Genomic DNA, 24,452 nt, shown 5'->3' on the forward strand with positions numbered 1-24,452 from the left:
GTTGCTGGGTGTAGTGATAGGATTTGCAGAGTGCTGAAATGCTGCAGGGAAATGGTGGACAGTCGACCACGGGTGTCCCCATGCTTTTGTGATGCTTCCCTCCAGGTGTTCTTCCGAGCTGCCAAGGAAAGGTGGGAAATTCTCTTCCCTAGGGACGGGAGGAGGAGAGCTGGGATCCTGACCAAGGAAGCCTGGCTGCAGATTACGGAGGAGGTCAGCAGCCATAGGGTCACACCAAGGACCTGGATTCAGTGTCACAAGTGGCTCAATGACCTCGCTGGTCGGCAAAAGTGAATACCTCTTTGAGTCTTCAATTCTTGGGCCTTGCATCTGGCAAAGGATGAGGGTGCATTGGGTGGAGAGGGGTGCCCACCCAGACATGGCAAAGGTTCAGGGGATGCAGACAATGCCTGAGGCATGGTGAAATGGCCTTGAAAGGAGGCCGTTTGTTGCTGGAGACCCTCATGAGGTCCCCGGAAAGGGGCCAGATGAAGGAGGCATCTGTGTGCCCCCATCCATCATCGATGGACTAACAACAGCCTACGTCTTGGGATTGTTCCCACTGGGAGCCCAACAACATTCATCCTTGTGCCTGCAGAAGGAGATAGCACACAATCGCAGACAGCAGGCCTAGACCAGCAGTGGGCTGCTGATTCTTCATATCCTTAGCCCGATGAAGACGGAGGCCATGGAGCTGGCTGGCCCTCAGGATGGAAGAAGTGTTGTGGAATGAGAGACAGGGGCACCTTCCCAAGACAGTGAGTAAGTCATCATGGGACACAAGGTTGCATCTGCAGGGATGGAGCCATGCTGCTCATCAGGCATCTGGTACCTACAGGGATCTCCAATGCAGAGGTGTGTGCTATGTCAGGAGGGGAGGCTCTGCACACACCAATGTCTCTATTCACTTACGCAGGTCACACAGAAACTATTCGAAGAGCCTCCAAGACTGCAAGAGAACCTGCCACCTCTGAGGGGGAGGAAGGAGGATCAGAGGGTTCAGCATCACCTCATACCCTGCAACATCCACCAGTGCAGGTACTCTGAAGTCAATGGGTATGCACTCACGGTTAGATTCAGGAACACAACCTGATGAGCACAGCACACATGCGCCCGAGCAGCTGACCGAGGCTGTAACAGCCCAGGCCTCTGACAGTCGGAGGATTATGGGAGGCCAGGCTTATGACATACCTTTGGTGTCACCGTCTTCATGGGAAATGCTGGAGCTGCAGCGACAGGTCAGGCAACATCTGGCAGAGATGCCAGAGGCAAAGCATGTCTAAGCACGGATGATGGAGAAGTCAATCCAGGCCTTTATTGCTACGCTTTCTCTGATCAGTACACATGTGGCGTCCTCCATCAAGAGACTGGCGGCGCTCCTGGACAGCCACATCCAGCAGAGCAGTGGCTGGACATTCATGCAGACCCGCACACCCTCGTCATGGCCATGAGCTCAAGGTAGCAGTGGCAAGGCGAGGGGGAAGCAGGGACCTGGAGTCACCACCAGGTCCTCTACCCTCTCAGGTCAGCAGGGAGACATATGTTTGCCTTGCAATGGAGGAGGAGCGGCTGCCCACCACTGCTGGGGTCTCCTCTTCGACCAGCAGTTCCTCTGTCGAGTGGCATCAGGGTCTCCATCATCTCTGACGACAGAGGGTGCTACTGCTTCTGTGCAGGAGGACCCCAACATGCCAGGGCCCGACAGGCCTGAGGCAACCAGAGGACGAGCGCGAAGGTCATCCCTAGCCGAGGGGCAGCAAGGTCAGCAGCCTGTCTCCACTTCAGCTGACAGCGCAGGGGGAGCACCTCGTAGGAGTGCATACAAAAGAATGAAGAAGAGCACCTAGAAACATGGGATTTTCATGGGTGAATGTGTATTGTAGATGGAAAGGATAGCATTTGCGGTCATGGTCATTAAAGACATTTTTTCCAATAAACAAGATCTCCTTCCTCTTCCCTAAGGCCTTTGGCATTTCGTATCAACCTGGCCTCTGTGAAGAGGCTCGAGGCGTGGTATCATGCTGCGAGGGGTCCTGTCTGGAGCCTGGCCAGCTCAGCACAGCACAACTGATCAATGAGCGATTGTTCCCTGGAGGAAAGAAGGTGACAACAGGGCTGCATAAAGGTACGAACATATGTATTAGGAGCAGAAGTAGGCCATTTGGCCCCTTGAGCCTGCTGCACCATTCAATAAGATCATGACGGATCTGTTTGTGTTTCAAATTCCATCTACCCTCAATAAGCTTTGATTCCCTTGCCTAACAAGAATCTAACTAACGCCACCTTAAAAATATTCAATGACCCCGCCTCCACTACCTTCTGAGGCAGAGAATTCCAAAGTCGCACAACCCTCCAAGAGAAAAAAGTTTTCCTCATATCTGTCCTAAAAGGGCGACCCCTAATTTACAAACAGTGCCCCCTAGTCCTGGATTCACCCACAAGAGGAAACATCCTTTCCACATCCATCTTGTCAAGACCGTTCAGGATGTTGTAAACTTCAATCAAGACTCCCCTCACTCTTTTAAACTCCAGTGAAAACAAGCCCAGTCTGTCCAACCTTTCCTTATAAGACAACCCGTTCATTCCAGTTATCAATCTAGTAAACCTCTTCTGAACCGCCTCCAAAGCATTTACGTCCTTCCTTAAATAAGGAGACCAAAACTGCACACAGTATTTGAGATTTAGTCTCACCAATGCTCTGTATAACTGAAGCACAACATCTTTACTTTTATTTTCAATTCCTCTCATAATAAAGAATGGTATTCCATTAGCCTTCTTTATTAATTACTGTACTTGCATACTAACATTTTGTAACTCATGCACTAGAACGCCTAGATCCCTCTGCATCTCAGAATTCTGCAGTCGTTCTCCATTTAAGTAATACTCTGCTTTTTTATTCTTCCTGAAGTGAACAACTTCACATTTTCCCACATTATACTCCATCTGCCAGATTTTTGCCCACTCATTCAACCTATCGATATTGGTCTGCAACCTCCTTATGTCCTCATCACAACATACTTTCCTACCTATCTTTGTGTCATCTGCAAATTTAGCTACCATGCCATCACTCCCCTCATCTAAGTCATTGATATAAATTGTAAAACGTTGAGGCCCCAGCACAGACCCTTGCGGGACTCCACTCATCACATCCTGCAATCAGAAAAGGACCCATTTATGCATACTCTCTGTTTTCTGCCAGCCAGCCAATCCTCTACCCATGCTAATATGTTACCCCCTACACCATGAGCTCCTACTTTGCGCAATAACCATTTATGTGGCACTTTTTCAAATTCCTTCCAAAAATCCAAGTATAGTACGTCAACGAGCTCCACTTTATCCACAGCGCATGTCAATTCTTCAAAAAACTCCAAAAAATTGGTTAAACATGATTTCCCTTTCACAAAACCATGCTGACTATTCCCGAATACCTTGAGTTTTTATAGGTGCCCAGCTATAACCTCCTTAATGATAACCTCCTTAAAGGTAAGTCTTTATTGATCAACATACAACTGGCATTAAGGATCAAAGGAAACGCCAATGTATAAGGACATCGCACACCTCCCTTGCACGTATCTCATGGTGTCTCTCCTGTTGTCCCTTGGAGACCTTCATCCGGCGATGCTTGGCCAACTTCCTCCTCTGCATCCTCATCATCCGAGGAGGCATCGTGCTCCTCAGATCCCTCGTTGTTCATTATGCAGTGCATAGCAAACCATGGCAATACATGTGACCCTCACCAGGGCATACTGAAGGACTCACGGAGACCAATCTAGGCACCTGAATCTCATCTTCAGCAGGCCAATAGTCACACATGTTGTCCCACTGGCTGGTGTTCAGCAGCTTTGATGGGCACATGCATGCAGTCGATGACACCCTGCACCTGAGGGTATCCAGCAATGGTCTGAACCCTCTCAGCATGAGAGTTGGAATCTGTGTGGAAGTGCACATAGCCGCTGGTTCTCCTGAAAAGAGCATTAATGACCTCCTTGATACACCGATAGGCGACTGACTGTAAGATCCCACACATGTCTCAGTGGATGCTGGAATGATCCAGAGGCATAATAGTTCAGTGCTACAGAGACCTTCAGCTCCTTTGGCATCGGATTTCCACCAAGTCCCCTGGAGCTCAACTCAGAAGAACATAAGAAATAGGAGCAGGAGTAGGCCATTCAGCCCTTCAGGCCTGCTCCGCCATTCAATGAAATCATGGCTGATCTTCTACTTCAACACCATTTTCCTGCATTATCCCCATATCCCTTGATGTTTTTAATATGTAGATATCAATCAATCTCTGTCTTAAACATACTCAATCAATGACTGAGCCTCCACAGCCCTCTGGGGCAGAGAATTCCAAAGATTCACCACCCTCTGAGGGAAGAAATTCCTCCTTATCTCATCCTAAATGGCCTGCCTCTTTTTCTGAGACTGTTCTAGACCCCCCCCCCCCAGCCAGGGGAAAGATCCTTCCTGCATCCACCATGTCGAGCCCTGTAAAAATGTTGTATGTTTGAATGAGATCACCTCTCATTCTTCTAAACTCCAGAAAATAAAAGCCTAGTCTATTTAATCTTTTCTCATCGGACAATCCCTCCATCTCAGGAATTAGTTTGGTGAACCTTCATTGCACTCCCTCTATGGCAAGTATTTATTTCCTTAGGTAAGGAGACCAAAACTGCACACAATACTCCAGGTGCGGTCTCGCTAATTGCAGCAAGATGTCTTTACTTCTATATTCAAATCCCCCTGTAATAAAGACCAACATACCATTTGCCTTAATTGCTTGCTGTACCTGCATGTTTGCTTTCAGTAACTCATGAACAAGGACACCCAAGTCCCTTTGAAGTTCAACACTTCCCTGCCCACTCGCTTAGCCTTTCCAAATCCCCTTGAAGCATCGTTGCATCCTCCTCACAACTCACACTTCCACCAAGTTTTGTGTCACCTGCAAACTTGGAAATATAATATATTTAATCCTCGCATCCAAATCATTGATATAGATTGTGAATAGCTGGGGCCCAAGCACTGATACTTGCGGTACCCCACCAGTCACAGCCTGCCAACCTGAAAATGACACATTTATTCCTATCACCATTTTATGTCCATTAACCAGTTCTCAATTCATGCCAGTGTATTCCCCCCAATCCCATGTGCTCTAATTTTGTTCACTAACCTCTTGTATGGGACCTTATCAAAAGCTTTCTGAAAATCTAAGTATACCACATCCACTGGTTCTCTCTGATCTATTCTGGCTAGTTACATCCTCAAAAAACTCCAACAGGTTTGTCAAACATGATTTTCCTTTCATAAATCCATGTGGACTCCGCCCAATCATACCATTATTTTCTAAGTGTTCTGTTATGCCATCCTTTATTATAGATTCTAGCATTTTCCCTATGACTGATGTTAGCCTAACAGGTCTGTCCTTCCCCATTTTCTCTCCCCATCCTTTCTTAAATAGTGGGGTTACATTTGCTACCTTCCAATCTGCAGGAACCATTCCAGTGCCGACAGAATTTTGAAAGATCCTGCATCATAGCGCATAGGTCAGTGACAGTCTCCTTGGAGAGGTATTGCCTGTTGGACATCTGCAGATAGTTTAGCCTTGACCGGTAGACTCTCTCTGAAGGGTAACTCCTTCCGTGTGGGGGAAGCCACCTGTTTGTGCACTTCTCCACTGTCTGGAGGCCGCTGCTGACCCATCTGTGGTCTCACAGGTCGTTGCAATGCCACTGCAGGTGCCTGGACTTCCCTCCTTCAACAGCGTCCCTGAAGTCCAGATGAATAAGGCCCATGATAGGTGGTCTCTCCCTAAGTGCATGTCCTTCCCCCACTTGTCACGTCTGATGAGGTGGCATTTGCCCGTTGCCCCCCTTGGAATGGCACCCCTGCAGTTCTGGGACCTTTGCCCCACTCCTCAGACGATGCCCGATGTTTTCCCTTCTCCACCCTGCCTGGCAGTCGATGCTGCCACTCCCGATTGAGTCCCCTTGCAGCCAGCAATGAGCTCCCACCTCCGTGGCACCTCCTTCAACCAGGCGAGTCTATGAAGACCCATGAATTCCGTGCAATTTAAAACCACAAATAAAATCACTAGCAATAGGCCTCTTAAGTAGCCTAATTGCCTGTCCACCACGTTAATGTCTGATATCCGCCTTCCATGTTCACCGCCAAGGACAAAATTGGGATGGGACGTCACAACATCAGACTTCCTGTCCGTTTTCTCCCTTCCCGATTTATGCCCCACCCCACCTCTGTTCCCATTCCCAAGGTCTGCACAAAATTCAGCCCATAAAATCATTACAGCACAGAAGGAAGCCATTTGGCCCATCGAGTCCCTGCCAGTTCCTGTAAAGCAATCCAAATGGTCCCATTCCCTGTTCGATCCCCGTAGCCCTGCAAGTTTATTTCCCTCAACTGCCCATCCTATTTCCTTTTCAAATTATTCATCATCTCTGCTTCCACCTCCCTCATAGGTAGTGAGTTCCAGGTCATTGCTACTGGCTGCGTAAAAACGTTCTTCCTCACATTCCCCTGCATCTTTTGCCCAAAACCTTGAATTTGTGTCTCCTGGTCCTTGTACCATCAGCTAATGGGAGCAGCTTTTTTTGTCTACCTTATCTAAACCTGTCATAATTTTACACACCTCTATCAAATCTCCCTTCAAACTCCTTTGCTCCAAGGAGAACAGCCCCAGATTCTCCAACCCAACCTTGTAGCTAAACTCCCTCATCCTTTGGACCATTCTGGTAAATCTCCTCACATCCTTTCTAAAGTGTGATAGCCACAGCTGAATGCAATACTCTAGTTGTGACCTAACCAGAGCTTTATAAAGATTCAGCATAACTTCCCTGCTTTTGTACTTAATACCTCTATTTATGAAGCCCAAGATTCCATTTGCTTTCCTCCATATGTCTCTCTCCATATGTCCTGCCACCTTCAAAGATCTATGCACATGAACTCCCAGATCCCTCTGTCCTTGTACACTCTTTAGAACTGTGCCATTTAGTCTATATTGCAACTCCCTATCCCTTCTGCCAAAATGCACCACCTCACATTTCTCTGCATTAAATTCCATCTGCCACTTGTCTGCCCATTCTGTTAGCCTATCAATGTTCTGTTCCAATCAATTGGTATCACCCTCACTGCCTACCACACCTCAAAATTTGGTATCATTGCAAATTTTGAAATTTTACTCTTTATTCCAATTTCCAAGTCGTTTATATATATCCAAAAAGCAGTGATCCTAGCAGTAAACCTTTGGGAGCATCACAGTCTAGCATCCTCCATTCTGAAAAGCAAACATTTACCACAACTCATTGGGCTGCATTTTACCCACTCCCCGACATCAAGGGTTGTGGTGGGGGTGCCCAGAAAATGCCTCTCAGCGAGGCCCGCCATGGGCCTCAATGCCGGGAAGGCCCCGCCCCATATTACCGGCGGAGGCGAGGCCTTGTGGCGTCCCCCTCACCGCTCGGCGATGGGACATCCATTTAAATATGTTGACACATGTAAATAAACGAATAATTACTTTCCTCATTGCGCCGGCTGTCCCGCTCCGATATTACGGTCAGTGGCCGGCACTCCGACGCTGTCCTATGTCCGACCAGTAAAGTATGGCGGAACACTGGTAGGGAGGGGGTAGGAGATAAGTATATCAGTGAGGGAGGCGGGGAGTGGGGTCAAACTTACGTGATTGGTCTAGGGGGCAATGGGAAGGGGTAAAGGTAAAAGTTTCTGACCTTTGGGGGGAAGATCAGGTACACAAGCTGTGTATTTTGTAGGGGAGAGGGCAAGGGATGAAATGTAAGTTTATTGGGGAGGTGGGAGAAGGGCTGGAAACATTTATTTAATTAATTGTAATAAGTTTCAAACACATGTATCTTTAAAAATTTTAATTAAATGTAAGGGCTGGAAGCCCTCTATAAATGGCGCCGACGCCTGCGCAGGATCGCCCGCTCCACGTCATCAGGGGAGGTGGGGGTGGTCCACCCTGGCCATGTAAATGAGCCGCCGTGTATAATATCGCAGCAGCTCCGCAGAGTAAAGCCCGTGCGTGCGGGTCGCCATCTTTGAAACTTGCCGTCGCTAGTGAAATTCAGCCCATTGTTTTCTGTCTTTCAGCCAATTTTTATCCAACGTGACACTGAGCCTCCTATTCCTTGAGCCTCAATTTTGTTAACCAGACTTTTATGTGATATTTTGTCAAAGGCTTTCTTAAAATCTTTATGGGCAACTTCCATTGCTTTCCCTTCATCAACCTTCTCTGTTATTTCATTAAGAAATTCAATTAGATTAGTCAAGCACAATATGCCTTTTACAAATCTATGCTGGCTCTCCTTAATTAACTCAAACCTCTCCAAGTGCCTGTTATTTTCTTTCCCATGATTATTCTGTCTAAAACCTTGCCCACCACTGACGTTACACTGACCAGCCTGTAATTACTAGGAATGTCCTTACACCCTTTCTTGAATAAGGGTGCCATATTTGCACTTTCCAATCCTCTGGCACCTCCCCTGTATGTAGGGAAGGTTGGAAGATCATGGCAAGCCCTTCCCCTATCTTTGCCCCCACTTCCTTTAGCAACCTGGGATGCAAGCCATCTGGACCAGGCAACTTATCCACTCTCAGCATAGTCAGCCTTTCCAGTACATCCTTCCCATCAATTTTCACCCCATCCATTAGTTCTACTATCTCCGCTTCTACCGATCTTTTGTCAGTATTCTCTTCCTTAATAAATACCAATACAAAGTACTCATTAAGTATTCTAGCCTTGTCCTGCACCTCAAAGAATATATCATCCACTTTGTCCCCAATAGGCCCCACTTCACCTCTTACTACCCGCTTCCTATTTAAATGCTGGTCGAAGATTTTTAGGTTCCCTTTTATGTTAACTACCATTCTATTCTCATATTCTCTCTTCACCAGTCTTATTTTCCTCTTCACTTCCCCTCTCAACTTGTTGTAATTGGCCTGGTCCTCACTTGAAGAATTTACCTAACATGCATCAAACAGCTCATTTTTTTGTTTCATCATATTCTTTATCTCACTCGTCATCCAAGGAGCCCAGGCTTTGGTTCCTTTACCTTTCACATTTGTTGGAATGTACCTAGCTTGCATATGAAACATCTCCTCCTTCAGGATCACCCATTGTTCCAATTACAGTTTTTCCTGTCAATCTTTGGTTCCATTTTACCCTGGCTAGATCCCCTCTCATCCCATTGAAGTTAGCCCTGTTCCAATTTACAAGATAAACTTTAGATTGTTCTTTGCTCTTCTCCATTACTAATCTCAACTTTATGATACAATGATCACTCTAACCCAAGTGTTCCCCCACAGACACTTGGTCCACTTGGCCCACCTCATTCAATGTCGGTCAGCAGGCACAGGGGTGATGGATGAATGGGACTTCGTGTGAGTGAGGACACGGGCAGCAGAATTTTGGATGACACCAAGATGCATTAAAACATCTGAACATAAATGCAACACAGATTCATGATATTCTTCAAAAGGAAGGTATGGTATGTTGATGGAGAAGAATTGTTGGTGTCACTGAAGGCAAAGTGCAGATGACTGGGCTTCTACTCATTCAGAGTGGTCATTATATGGCATTTGTGTGGTGTGCACATTACCTGGCACTTGTCAGTCCAAACCTGGATGTTTGGGTCCTGCTCTAGGCTGGTGTGAATTATTTCCTGTTGAGGATTCCTTAGTAATTCTTTTAATTTGACTCCAATTTTAGGCAGACAAGTGAACATCTTCTTGACTGAAGCATTTGTCAGTGATCAGGACACACAATGGAGCTGAAACTTTGCTCCGCAATTTTAAAAGCTCATTAAACTGTTTATTTTTTTTTTTACAGTCAGCAGCATTTGTGCCGAATCCGCAATCATGTAGCAAATTAGAAATGCGGATCGCACCTCTCATTTTGTTAATGCAATTCCATGCAACTAATGAATTTGTCTGTCCTGAATGCTTCATAAGCATCTTCCAGCTATAAATGAAGCCATTTCAAGTAATAGAGAAAAACACTGGACACAAAACTTTCCAAATTACATGGCAATATTGTCAGAAGTTAATCGAACTTTACTGCCAAAACCTCGGATAATTTAGATTTCAGTTTGCATAAATGGGAATTCGAGGGAAGCTGGCTTAGATAATACCATGTCAGCTCTAGGAGGCCAGATGCTCAGAAACACAGCCAAATAAACTGTTTATTAAAATGTTTCTTAATGTAGATTTCTATTTTTGCAGAGTTTGGATTTTAAATAGTAAATAATGATGTAAACTAATCTGGACCCTTATCCTGGGTTAACTATCTATTTGACCAAGCTTTTGGTCACATTATATGAAACCCCTTAGGCTATTTTACAACATTAAAGGTGCTGTATGAATGCAAGTTGTTGTTGTTGTTGTTGAGTGTTCTTCTATTGGCTGATCACATTTCAGGTTTGAGTCACTCGGTTCATCAGTTCAGGCTCTCGACGTATGGAAATGGAATATTGACTAAATTTCAAAGTTTAAAAATAAAGGTTGTCACGATCACGAGAAGTGTAGCGATGAAAATACAGAACCAAACTGAAGAGTTATAAAAAAAGTGGAACAATTTTAAAGAGCCTGGTAAGTGTTCTGTCAACAAAATGGAGGACGAGGCATATGACCGTGAGCATCTCTTGCACTCAAATCCACATCGGTGTCTACTAAGACTGAAAACCATTTAGGCCCCATCTTCATGGAAATGCGACAGATAATCCCACCTGGATGTGAGCTATATTCAAACACAATAAGGCAAGACCTTTCACATACTTCTCGTCTCTGAATAACCTCCATTACAATGGAGTGTGAACCACCCTCATCTCCTCAGAATGGGGCCATCATCAAGGCCATTACACAGCCCAGCTAGGACTGAAACCTGAAGTCACATGGGCGAAGCCAACCCTTATAAAAATAATCACCTTAAATGGTATTTGTTTTGAGCAACAAAGGGGGAGCCTTTTCAGGACAGGATGAGAGACAACAACATCAGTCTAGTCTGTCCTCAGCTTTCACAGTACAACAACAAAAAAAACCATTTTTGAATCCAGAAAGGCTAAGAGAAAGAGAGATCGATTCCAGCCAACACAGTTGAACCTTGCTGAAACAAGTTGGAAGTTAACTGCAGCAGAGACAAGAAAGTGTCTTTGCAAAAATGACTTTTCTACTGATAAGAATTCACCTAAGACTTCAGCATCGTCTTCAAGCTAAAGTAAACCGCCAGGAGACTGCAACAGCCCAACAAATATCAAACAACCAGCAAACAGGCCTGCAACTTTAAAAATCCACCTACCGAGGAGGATCCCACAGGCTATTCTTGCAACAACAGACTTTTACAACCTGAACTCTGAACACCTCTTACCCTGTAGTTTTCTATCTTCTCTTGAGAGTGCATGTGAGAATAAATGCGTGCATGAGTGGTGTTGTGATCATTTTGGGATTTGTTTAGAATAAATATTTTTTTTTATCTACAAGAAAACCAGTCATTTGTCTGTTTATTTGGCAAATAAAACACAAGGGGTAAAAACACTAGTAATAAAAATAATTGTTGTGGTAAGTCGGGAGGTGAACAGTGGGAACAAGCCATGCCATCACCCACCCATAACAAGGTCTTCAAATTATACTATGGCATAAAAGTAATGTACAATCCATTAACAGTTTCAACAAACAAGTTAAAATAAAGTCTGCTAAAATACTAGACAAGGGAATTTCAGGAAAATGATGCAAGTTTCCATACATTATTATCGTGCAGCAGAGTTTGAAGAGCAAAGGGAATTTGAAAAACCTCTAGAATCAAAGAGTTTCCTAAAATACAATAATTGAACGCCATCTGTTGGACTTTCAAACATGATACATGTACAATGAAAAGGAATACACAGAAGGTAATTTATGAAAAAAGTCAATGTGATAGCTTGTAAATGTCTCATTGTGTTGCTCATGGTGAGTCAGAAGTTTCATAAGAACCAATAAGGCCTAGTATTATCAGGGACACTATCTTATCACCACTTTGGGAGCCTGAGGTCTGACAGTAAAAGGGCACAATCCCATGCTCTAGCAATATTTTGAAGGAGGCTCTAGGGTCTGGGATCACTATCGAGGGGATTCTGGGAAGACTGTGATACGTCGTAGGATCCTGAATCACTGGGAGAGGTATCCTGGGAGCATTGAGGAGGGAGTTCCAAGGGTCTTGAAGCATTGGATACCATTCTAGGATCAGGGAGCTCTATGTGGTCTATATGTTTGTGGACACTGAGAACAGGTCCTGGAGAAACGGATGTGGTGATAGGGAGGAAGTCCTGGGTTCCAGCTAGGCTGCAAATGGGGTTTAGAAGGAGAGGAAGCGTCTACTAAAAATGAAGGTCACAGTGATCTGGCATGGGGGAGGAGGGGATGAGGGCGCCAGGACCAAACTAGATTTGGCCTTTTTCAGGTCATCTGAAACAAATCCTCAAGGCAGTCCCATTCATTAGCTTCTTCCTTTGGTCTGTCTGTAGCTTTCTTTGTGCTTCACCTATTTTCCCCTTTGTTGACTACTTCCCGTATTTACATTCTGCCTTAAAGCTATCAGTGCATATTAGCCAGTCTGAAGACTCAACAGTCTTTAATAAACAGATTTCATTAAGCAAGCAAAAATTATTTAATAAAAGACTCTAAAATTTACTGATTAGTTTTCTGGTTTTTGATATAAAAATTCCCTTAACCATGAAAAATATCAAAAGAAAATTGAACTGTATGGTCAATTTTTTAATTGATGATAAAGAGATTTTGTTTTGACAATCTTTGCCGACAGACAAGAAACAGAAAACGCTGCTGATGATAATTATGTGGGTGTTAATAAAATGGCTTGTAAAACTGAGCACTTTATAATAGAAAAGTTGCTAATGTTTTAAATAAGACCTACCTAAAGTTAATTGTTGAGAATTCAATCTTCATTTTGTTTGACAGCATTTGGAAAAAGCAAAGAAACTTACAAATTCTCACAGTGTGAGAAGACACATCTTTATGTCTTTCAACTCCTGTTGATCCACAGATTGCATGCTGGGAAATTCTACAAAGACAAGACACAAAAGACAGCTCAATGAGGGAATGTAACTATGTTATTGTGAAATACGCATTTTCAAAAATTTTACTTAGTAACTTATTTTGGCATGTAAACTTCAGTGGCTGAGAGAAAAATGGTAGGGTTTTTTTGAAAAAGTATTTTGAGTGATATGATTGATTCACTAATACAGGTTTACAAAGAGTGATCAAAAATCATGCAAAAGGGGAGAATGGTTTGTGGTCAGAAACTGCTATGCAAATACATGATTTCTAAGAATATAAGAATTAGGGGCAGGTGTAGACCATACGGCCCCTCAAGCCTGCTCCGCCATTCAACATGATCATGGCTGATCTTCTGCCTGCTCCCTTGATTCCCTGACAGACCAAAAATCTGTCTATCCCAGCCTTGAATATGCTCAACGATCGAGCATCCATAACCCTCTGGGGTAGACAATTCCTAAGATTCTCAACCCTCTGAGTGAAGAAATTTCTCCTCCGCTCAGTCCTAAATGATCAACCCATTATCCTGAGACTGTGCCCCCGTGTTCAAATAAGAACAGGGTATAGATACAAACATCCCATGTAATTTAAGATTACTTTTCAAGTGTATAATTAATAAGAAGGAACACCCAATGAATTCAGGACCTAATCAAATTACTTTTAGCTTAAACTGACAGACATTATTAAGCACTCTGGGTCAGGATGTGTTTGCTTTAAAATATAAGTGTGTTTGCAGAGAGAGTGTTGCCCTTCCTGCACAGACAATGTCATTTTCTGGCTCCAGCTTTTGGCTGATGAGTATGTGACTAATCCCTCGCAGTCTCGTAGCCATGATGCATATGTGACCCTGGTTGTCTGAGGCTGACATGGCATGAGACTATTCTGAATTTTTGATCTGTTGAAGCCCCATATAATTCCCACTAGCTTCAATTTTGAGAGCAAGAACAATTCCAACCTCTTTATAACCACAGGCAATAATTTGACAATCCTGCCTTCAACTTCACTCCACATTTCTGTGCTATTATACATTTGGGCCAAAATATTTAATATTATTGGCTAAAGATCTGCCACATAGCAGACTGTTTTTAAAGAACAATTGGGTAGCTTTTGTCATTGATGGCACAGTGTTCAGTAAACTGCCTGGAGATAATTGGTTTCTTATATCACAAGGCATAGGCTGCAGCCTGCACAAAACAAGAGAACAATGTTTAGTAGTACAGAACTTGAGTATTGCTGAAAACAGAGACATTTTTCATCTTGCACTCATCAGGACAATTCACGAGAATACCAATGTAAAGGAAGCAACAAATTCATACTATATAAGAAGAGAGTGCTGATTGGTTAGCAAGTGGACTGATTGGTAAAGGCGTTGCCATGAAGAATGCACCAGTTTGTTGCTTCCCTTATATTGGTATTCTTGCAAATGATCCTGATGAGTGCAAGACGAAAAGCTTTGACAAAATGTCTCTGTTTTCAGCAAAACTCAAGAGAACAGTGGTAGATTTTCATCATTAACATCACTCGGGCAATAATCCAGCAGAGGGGACCCATGTCCGTTGTAGAAGCTGCCTGAAAATTGAGTGGGTCAACCAATGGCTGGGCAATCAGTTCTGTCAGACTACTGCCCAAGCAATGAGAAAAGAAAATTGACCCCATAATTTCTCATTTTAAAAACACATTCAATGTAAGTAATGATAGATGTTTTAGCTTGAGTTGCTTTGTTGGTTGCATAGATAAAGGCACTATTTCATATAAAGCTTTGTCATTCCTTATGCCAATGAAGCTAATTAGTGCTCTTGAGAAGGGAAAAGCCATCCAGGCTTTTCACTTCTGAATTCTAGTGATTCCTGGTGGAACACGAGCATGAACATTGCATGAAGATAGTATTAGGTTCAGATGTGGGGCTGGATTTTATGAGCTCGCTCCAAAAATGGCAGCCCGTCCACAGCTGCCGCAATCTCAAGCGCGGCAGCTCATTTAAATAGCTGGGCGGGCCATTCCCCCCAGTCACGAGGAGGGAGTGGGCTGTCCAACCCCAGCAATGTCATCAGCTACCTGTGTGCAGGCACTGATGTCATTTTTAAAGGGCAGTCAGCCCTACTGGCTTGTTTAAATATTTAAAGACATATTGAATAAAATTGAATAAATACATTCCTTTGCCCCTCTCCCACCCCCCAATAACAATTACATTAACTACTTGCCCTTCCTTCCCAAAAACACTTACCTTTACCATCCAACTTTCCCCCACAAACTGCACAAAGCTTGAAGTGCAACCCTTCCCACCATCCCCTATACCCATGAGGTTTATTTGACCCCGTGTCCCCCCACCCCCACCACACATTGAGGAACTTACTTCCTCCCCCTCCCCACCAGTGCGGCAACTTGTTTCCCCAGATGGGGATCCGAAGACCGAAGGCATGGGAGTGCTGGCCGTCGGGCTGAAGATCATGGTTGGGCATCAAAATTAGATGTAAGTATATGTGAATCTATTAATTTTATTAATTAGCATGTGCTGATTGTGGTCCCGTCGCTGAGCGGCAGGGAGGGGCGCCACTATGGTGCCTCACCGCCGCTGGGAGGATCAGGCCGGGCCCTGCCGGTGTCAAGGTCCGTGGCAGGCCTTATCCGGAGCCAGCTTCAGGCACCCCACCCCCCGACCATGGATCCCGACATTGAGGACTCCTTAAAATCCAGCCAATGATGTCACCTGCAACACTCACTACCTAAGAAAGAAATTGCACGCACATTGCATGGGATACCTTCCTTTATTTGCCAAGACATAAACTATAAGAGCAGGGAGGTTATGCTAGAACTGTAAGAATACACAAGTTAGACCGCAGTTAGAGTACTATTCACAGTTCTGGTCCCGCATTACAGGAAGGATGTGATTGCACTAGAGAGGATACAGAAGAGATTTACTAGGATGTTGCCAACAATGGAGAATTCTAGCTATGAGGAAAGTTTGGATAGGCTGGGGTTGTTTTATTTGAAATGGAGGCAGCTTAAGGGAGATTTAATTAACGTGTATAAAATTATGAGGGGCCTAGATAGACTGGATAGCTCTTTCTGTTGCTGCATTTCACTGGCCAGTCACTGAGTGCCTTGATGGCCGCATGGATGCAGTCAATTATACCCTGCAACTGGGGGAAACCAGCAATGGAGGCAAGACCCACTGCTTTTTGTGCCTATGAGGCCCCATCTATCTGGAATTGAATGCACTATCCAGCTCTCGGAAAAAGGGCATCAGCCATTTGCGAGACTTCAACAAGGTCTGCAGCTGATCCTTGGAAGGAACCAGAGACGAAGAAGTTCGAGGCCATAGTGACTTTGATGGCTACTGGCAGTGCATGGTGAGCAGTGCTGTGAGGTGTGAGGTCTTCCGCTATGATGGGACAAATCTTGTTAACCATCTGCATGGAGAGTTGCAGTCTCCTACGACACTGGTTCTCCAATATCGCAAGGTATCTCCATTTCCAGCAGGATGCTGAGGTAAAGGCCTCCATTGCCTTCCTGCCCCTCATCTGTCTCCTCTGCCCTCCTGATGTCTGGGGCTCTCCTGCAGAGAATGTTGCTCCTCATTGTCACTAGATGCAAAATATGACAGTTGTGCTCCCATTGCCAGCTGTTGCCTTTCTTGTGCTCAGCTAGACTCCCAATAATATCTGGAAGCCTTACCCCTCTCCTCTTATGCCCCCATGATGCCAGGAGAGGTAACAGACCCCTGCATTGCACGAGCGCATTTTGGCCACTCTCCTTGCGATCTGTGCACACCCGATAGCCCTTGTGTGCCAATGGCTGAGTGTCCCTCTCAGCTGTTCTCCCTTTCATGAGCCCACCTAATTTCAGGGGGTGGACATGAATGCTTCCCCTCTGTGTTGCCACCTCCAAGCACCTGGTCTGCCCCTGTCCCAGTATGCAAACCATGCACCCCCACCAAAATCTCAAGCTGGCCTTCAATGAGCTCTCAATGAGCATCTTAAATAGCTTAATTTGCTTTATTTCCAAATTGGGCAGGTTTCCGGGGCTGGCCTTCCCACAACCCGATGAAACTCACTGGCAAGGGCAACGGTGACAGGAAACAGACATGCCAGCTGGCGCCATTATTTTCAGAGCCTGCCCGCCTCCGTTCCTGCCCCTCCGTGGGATCTATAAAATCCTGTCCTTTGTGTTCAAGTTCCTGGAGTGGGGCTTGATTCAGAGGCAAGAGTGCTGATATTGAGCCAAGGCTGACACTTGGGCACGGTACTGGAGGGCATCTAGTGCCTGTGCAACCATATCTCACCAAGAGTCAGCTCCTTTGAGAGAAATTTGGAGAATGTGGACTTCAACCTGATTTTAGGTCATCCACCTATCGGAAGGAAATTAATACGTAAAAATCAAATAATACATTTCAGGAGAGGGGAAGATAAAGAACACAGTTGTGAATTATATTCCAATATTGATCTTGTCAATAAAGGAGATTCCAGATAAAAGATCAGAGTTCTGATCCAATTAGAAGTTTACAGTTACTTCTCAACTTCTAAATTCATGGCCCTTCCAGTGCACTCCTGCTGTAACTCCAATTAGAATAGGACAGAATGGCTTCCAATCAGGTCTCCCCTGGCAGTTTCTACATCACATTATTGGCAGGCAATGCCTCTAGCTGTCCCAAACAAGGTCAGCAGCATGGTGATGACCAAGGTCAAGGACTCCCAGACTGGAGGTTTCCTCATCCCTGGCCAGGCAGAGCATTAGCAGGTCTGTCAGACCAGCCACCATATAAAGAAAGCCAATATGCACAGTTCCATGATTTTTCTGGGAATTCCCTGGTAATGACCTCTTCCCCTAGACCCAGCACAGGCTGCTGGGATTTCTGATCCCTTCAGAGACAGACGGGCACCGTAGATGCACCCCTTAGTAATGTGGGTGCCCGTCTTAGTCATTTAAGTCAAGAACTCCCCCTGACCCTGCTAACTTTGGTAAGATCAGCACCAGAGGTCATTGGGATCAAAGTGGGTTTTTGTGCCCACAGATTTTTTGATCCAGGAATGAACTTCACTGAACCCTCCTAATACCGCTTTAAACCGTGCCTTAATTTTTTTTATTGTGCTGCTAATCAATCAATTTTCGCACAACTTCTTGTGAAAAAATATCTTCTGTGTAATATGGTTCTTGAATTTAGAGGTGAGAAATGAACTAAAGCTTTGAATATTTCAATGTTTTATTCTTTTTAATTACTTTCCAGAGGTTGTCCTTCAAGCATAATCTTCTATTATGTGTAAAATTCTCTTAAAAGTTATCACAATTTCTCAGAGGAAATATCTCCGACACTAAGCTATACAGCCTAGGAATGTCCCAAATTTGATGTCCTATCTATGCAGAGTTACCTGATAACAGTTGTACAGGAATTGGGGGGCGGCGGGGGGAGAGTCACAATAACTTTGGGATGGAAAAGGATAAATTGATTAGTGTTCGCTGACTGACTGCTTTAAAGTGCCTCCTATTGGGAATGTGAACTACAGATAAAAATGGAATTGGGCTTTAATGTGACATCCTCCACAATTAAAAAGGCTGCTGATACTCATTAATAAAAAGAAACTTTGTGAGGTAACTATCACCAGTGAAATCAGTTAATAGCTTCAGAAGCAGTAGGCAGAACAGAAACCTGGAGAATTAACAGAAGTGCTTAGTGAAAGACCATGTGGTGATTAGAACTGAGCTGTACAAGTTATAATGAAGCAGCTTCTGTGAGACCCACTTAGATTCTGGATTACTGCTTTAACTCTTTACAATCTTAAGGATTCATGATAAGAACAGCACCAAACCTGAGTGGTGAACAGCCCGAATGGTAAAGGGGATTCGGCTCAGCCCGAATGGTAAAGGGGATTCGGTTCAGCTGAACTGAGTGTGAGTTTTCACCATTTCAGTTCAGAGACAAACTGGATATTTTCCCATTATACTTGAAATCTTCAAAGTAGGAAGGTGTATTTTTGAAACAAGGGCCTGACTTTTATTCACACGCCCCGCTCCTCAGCGGCGTGCTTTCAACTCGGTGGCCTTCTGACACGGAAGTGCTGCCAAGGAGCCTCCGCGATATCACCTGCGGGGGTTCATTTAAATAGTAAGGGTGGAGTGGCCACCCCTGATGACGTGGAGGTGTCCCCGGCAACGCCGTCCAGCGCCACTACGCAGGCGCCGGCGCCATTTTTAAAGGGCTTTAAGCCCTTAGCAGAGATGTTAATTTTTAGAGGACCAGGACCTTAGCTTTTAATGAAAACAGTAAATTTTACATCAAAGCACCACGTCCACCCCCACCCCCCACCCAATGATCACACAATAAATGTATTTCCCTCTCACCTCCAAAAACCATTCTTGACAGTCCTGAACTTTAAACCCAAACTTTGCATTCTTTGCCCTTTAACCCCTTCCCATCATCCCCACAGCCAATGAAAAATGTTATCCCCGCTCCTCCACCCCTCCTGCCCTGAAAATTTTATTCCTTCTCCCTCCCCACCAGGATCTCGCCTCGGACATCCATACTGAGTTCTGAAGGCATGCGAGCTGTGTTCGGAGTCGGTAAAATCGGCGTGGGACCTCTGCCACCTGCAGGTAAGTTTATTGGCATCTAATTTAGGTTCATTTGAATAGGCAGATGAAGGGCCCATCACCAGGATGTGGGGGCGGGGGGAGGGGGCTGCATCGAGGTCCTCTCGCCACCGGCACGTCAACGTCGCAGGTCGAGGCGGGCCTCTCCCCGCAAAATTTTACCGGCCCCTGTACCACGACTCACAGCGTCGAGGGGCTGGTAAAATTCAGCCCAAGGTTACAGTCCAAAGGAACAAAAACAAAACCGTGCCCACGTCAATCTGTAACATTTTCAGCACTTGAAAGGTGAGAAAATACCATGTCAGTCATAGCTAGGCCAAATAAAGAAAGACTTCCATTTATGCAGTGCCTTTCATGACCTCAGGATGACCCGAAGAGTTTTGTAGCCAATGAAGTGCTTTCTGAAATGGAGTCACTGTTGTAATGTAGGAAATGTGACAGCCAATTTGCATACAGCAAGGTCCTCCAGTCAGCAATTAATTAAATGTTCAGATCATCTATCTTTTTTCGTGATATTGGCCTAATCACTGGATTCGGTCACCTCCTGCTCTGCATCAAAATAGTGCCATGGGATCTTTTATGTCCAATCCGGAGGGCAGACAGGGCCTCGGTTTAACATTTCATTCAAAAGAAGTTAATGTCAAATGTCAGGGGATGGACCAAATGTCATACTTCGACTGCCTAATTCATCCCTATCTAGAATTTTTATAGCTTCTGAGATATTTTCCATTACAATTACACAATATTCTGAATAAAGTGCTCAGTCTTTTGAACTGTGACATATGGACACACACATGTTGTCACCCTGCCTAGCACTGCAGTCCTTTCAAAATACACAATTCTAACCTTCCATTTACTTTTCAACATGTTAAAGAAATGCTACGGCAATACTCTGAGGGAAAAGAAAATGTTTTCTATTTTTGTATAGTACAAAGGTACAACTAAAGATTCATTCTATTTGATTCTTTGCACGCTACCTCCTTGCTCCTGTCTTGAAAACCAGCAGCCCGAAACCTCAGCGGATAACTGTTTTGCACCTTGAATACGGTTGAGCACTGAGAAGGAGATTACAGATGTTTCTCTTGTTCTTCAGAGTAGGTTCGATTTTGCTTGTCGGAGGGAACTGCTGTTGATGACATGACTAGGACAGGGACAGAATAGAAGTGTGCGATAGAATCAATCAAAACAGAAGCAGGCTTTGAAACAGGGTCTGTCTAACCAAGGAGGCACAGCTCTTTGTAAAACTCTCCCATGGCACACATATTTACTAGTATGGAGAACAGTAAATCACTTCATAATCACTTATTGAAAATAAGGGTTAGTTTTTCATACAAATAACAATTAAAGGCTTACAGCAACCATTTATGATAAAGTAAGAATTCTTGATTATGAGGATAAATAACAGAGGATTAGGAAATTAAATTGCGACAAATAAATCCCTAGTTTTCAAGGGTCTTGGTCATTTGGTTGCAAAACCAAAGCAGCATATCAAGTAAGGATCATATTAGATTCATTAGTCAATATTACCCAAAGGCTAAACTCTTGACTCGATTTAATTGCATGTAAATTATTCCTATTCCCATAACTGAAGAATTAAGCTGTTCAGAAGCCCAGAATTGCACAGCAGTAATTAAAATTTTATATTGAGATTCCTTGATCATCACAGCAGTCTCTAAATCTCAATCATTGGGAAAATGACTGTTAATTCTTAACAATAGAAAGATAATCCATTGGGCTTGACAAGAAGAGGTTAATAACCTTGAACTCTGGCAATTAGAGTACATGGAAATTTCACTCCAGATGTGTTGAGTAGCTAGCTGCATGCATTCTGACCAATTGAGACAGATGGTATCACTGCAACGCTGAGATTTGCTAATTAATTCATGTCCTAATCAAAACATTTTATGGATTACATATTTTCACTTAAAAAGAAAGGCTAGCTGATAATTGTTAAAAAGTAGGTGGTGCTGACTCCTCTTACATAAACAAAAATAACCACCATAAGAGAGATACTAAACGTTATCTGCAGTAAACTAGATGCAAAATTATATTAGAGCTTTCCAGACCAACTCTAACCACAGAGGTATTGAATCCTCTGAGAATCCCATTTCTATTTAATGTTACTTGCCAAAAACATTGTTGTTTAATTACCATATAGATGCACTTTTTAAAAAAAACTGTGATATGAAAGGAAGTCTTGCTTGTCAATTCGTGTGAGAGACAATTATTCTTATAACAATATTGGTTTAAAGAATAAGAGATTGCAGCTTTAATTAAGTAGTTAAGAGAATTATCCAAGTGAATCATAAACTAAATTATCTGCTGCATAGACCGTCCCTCATTCTCTCTGAGCATTGCTCTCTCAACTCTATTAGTTTTATCGTTAAATAACAGTATTGACTCACTGATGTGCTATGAGAGTAGGGAAAAGAGGGTGAGATAATAATCAAAGAGTTCTGAGAGTGACAAATAAAAAGATAGATTTTTAAAGCACCTTCTCATGTCACTGGGAAAAGTCTCAAAGTGCTTCACACAAGGAGTCATTTTGAAGTGCAGTAACTGCTGCTATTTTCATTTACAAGACCCCACATACAATAAATGAGATGTAAAACCACTTAAATCTGTTTGTGGCTGACAGTGAAGCAATAGCCATGATATTCCCCTGCTGTTCCCTAATTGTTCAGATGGAATATTTATCATCCACCAGGACAGGGAGACAGACAGGCTAATTTCAGTTGAGTAGGATGTCAAACCCAAACCCAATCTATCCCAAACCCGCCCACTTCTGGTTTGAATGGGGGTCAGGGACCAACCCGCTCCGAGGAAGGACGTTGTTCAATTAAACATTTTAATGAGCTGTATGCCTCAGATTTTATCTCTCTTCCAGCTTTAACACTGACCGGCCAGCTTTCCTGGGCCTTGGGAAACCTGGTCGCTAAAGGTGGAAGAGATAAGTGCTTTCCCAGCACTGCTTGTGGGCCAGGAGGAGCAGGAATGCTTCCCCTCCAGCCCACCAAACTAACTTGCATCGCTCCCACAAGTGGATGCAACCCCGTCTTTGGATCCTCCAAACCCTGTCCCCATCTCTCTCTCTGAACCTCCGATCACACGCCATCTCTTTACACCAGGGTTGTCCAACATATGGCCCGCAGGCCAGGATCAGGCCCACCAGAGGTTTCCATCTGACCTGCGTCCATTCCACATCCTTGCCAGGAGTCCATGCTGGAGATGGGAAATTTCCCTTTGTCTTCTTGCAGACCGGCCTTTTTAAAAACATTGCGCTTCCCAACATCAGACAGATTTGGAGTTTTCCGACTTTTTTTAAAAACCCGCCTGAAAACCCCGAATCTGTCCGATGTTGGGAAACGCATTTCTGCTTCAGCAGCTGTCAGCTGTGAAACTGATCGCGCAATGTTTTGAAACAAACTGACCAACCACAAAGCTGCTGTTCTGAGCGCTATGCTCAGTGCAACTGTCAAAGAGAGGGAGAGAGAGAGACAGAGAGGGGGGGACAAAGAGAGAAGGGGTACAGAGAGAGTTGGGGGGAAACAAAGAAAGAGAGGGGACAGAGAGTGGGGGGAACAAAGAGAGAGGGGGTACAGAGAGAGTTGGGGGGAAACAAAGAAAGAGAGGGGACAGAGAGTGGGGGGAACAAAGAGAGAGGGGGTACAGAGAGAGAGGAGGAAACAGAGAGAGAGAGGGAGAAAACAGAGAGAGAGGGAACAGAGAGAGAGAGGGGGAACAAAGAGAGAGCAGGGGCAGGGGGAACAGAGAGAGGGGAAAACAGAGAGGGGGAAACAGAGAGGGGGGAACAGAGAGGGGGGAACAGAGAGGGGGAAAATCAAAGAGAGAGAGGCGGAAACAAAGAGAGAGAGGGGGAACAGAGAGAAAGAGGGGAACAGAGATAGAGGGGAAACAAAGAGAGAGGGGAAACAAAGAGAGAGGGGACAGCAAGAGAGAGGGGACAGCAAGAGAGAGGGGACAGCAAGAGAGAGGGGCGGAACAGAGGGAGAGAGAGGGAAAACAAAGAGAGAGAGGGGAAAATAGAGAGGGGGAACAGAGAGGAGGAACAGAGAGAGCGAGGACAACACGGTGGGGGGGGGGGAACAGCACAGAGTGGGGGGAGCACAGGGAGAAAGAGAGACAGAGACAGAGAAAGATCTCATTCCTGAAAGATGGATATCTATCCAGAATACTCTGCATCACTACATCGTGTGAGGGCAGAGACTGACTACTTATGCAAGCAAAATCAGTGCTAGGTATGTTACTAAATCAGTTTTCAATATAGTGATGAGAAAGTAAGTCAATAAATTAGGCTTCTCATTCAAAGCTTCTTTACAAAAATGCACATTTGTTGTTTTTATTGATAAGATACATTTTTAATGCCTTTATCTTTCAAAATTTGCACACTGGCCCCCTAGGCCGAGCAAAAATCGTAATGCGGCCCTCCGCCCGAAAAGGTTGGATAACCCTGCTTTACACCATACTGTACCCAACTCCACTCATCCGCCCAGCTCCCATTCCCCCACAATCTGTACCCCAGCAGCAGGAAATCTACCTTCTCCTGGGCTGCATCCTCTTCTGCAGTGCTTCCTACCCAACGGGGAGCTAAGCCTGTCAATTAGACTGGTTTCCAGGTAGAAAAGCTATGCAAAAAAAAAATCATGCACCCTGTGGAGTTAATATTCCACAATATTTGGAGAAACTCAGACTTTGGGGTCCCGACTAGAACCCCTCTCCCCCACTTAGAAATCTTGCTCTAGAGTCTTGGTTTAACATCTTATTTGAAGGACAAC

This window comes from Heterodontus francisci, chromosome 25 (genome assembly GCF_036365525.1).
Source record: "Heterodontus francisci isolate sHetFra1 chromosome 25, sHetFra1.hap1, whole genome shotgun sequence".
Lineage (NCBI taxonomy): Eukaryota > Metazoa > Chordata > Chondrichthyes > Heterodontiformes > Heterodontidae > Heterodontus > Heterodontus francisci.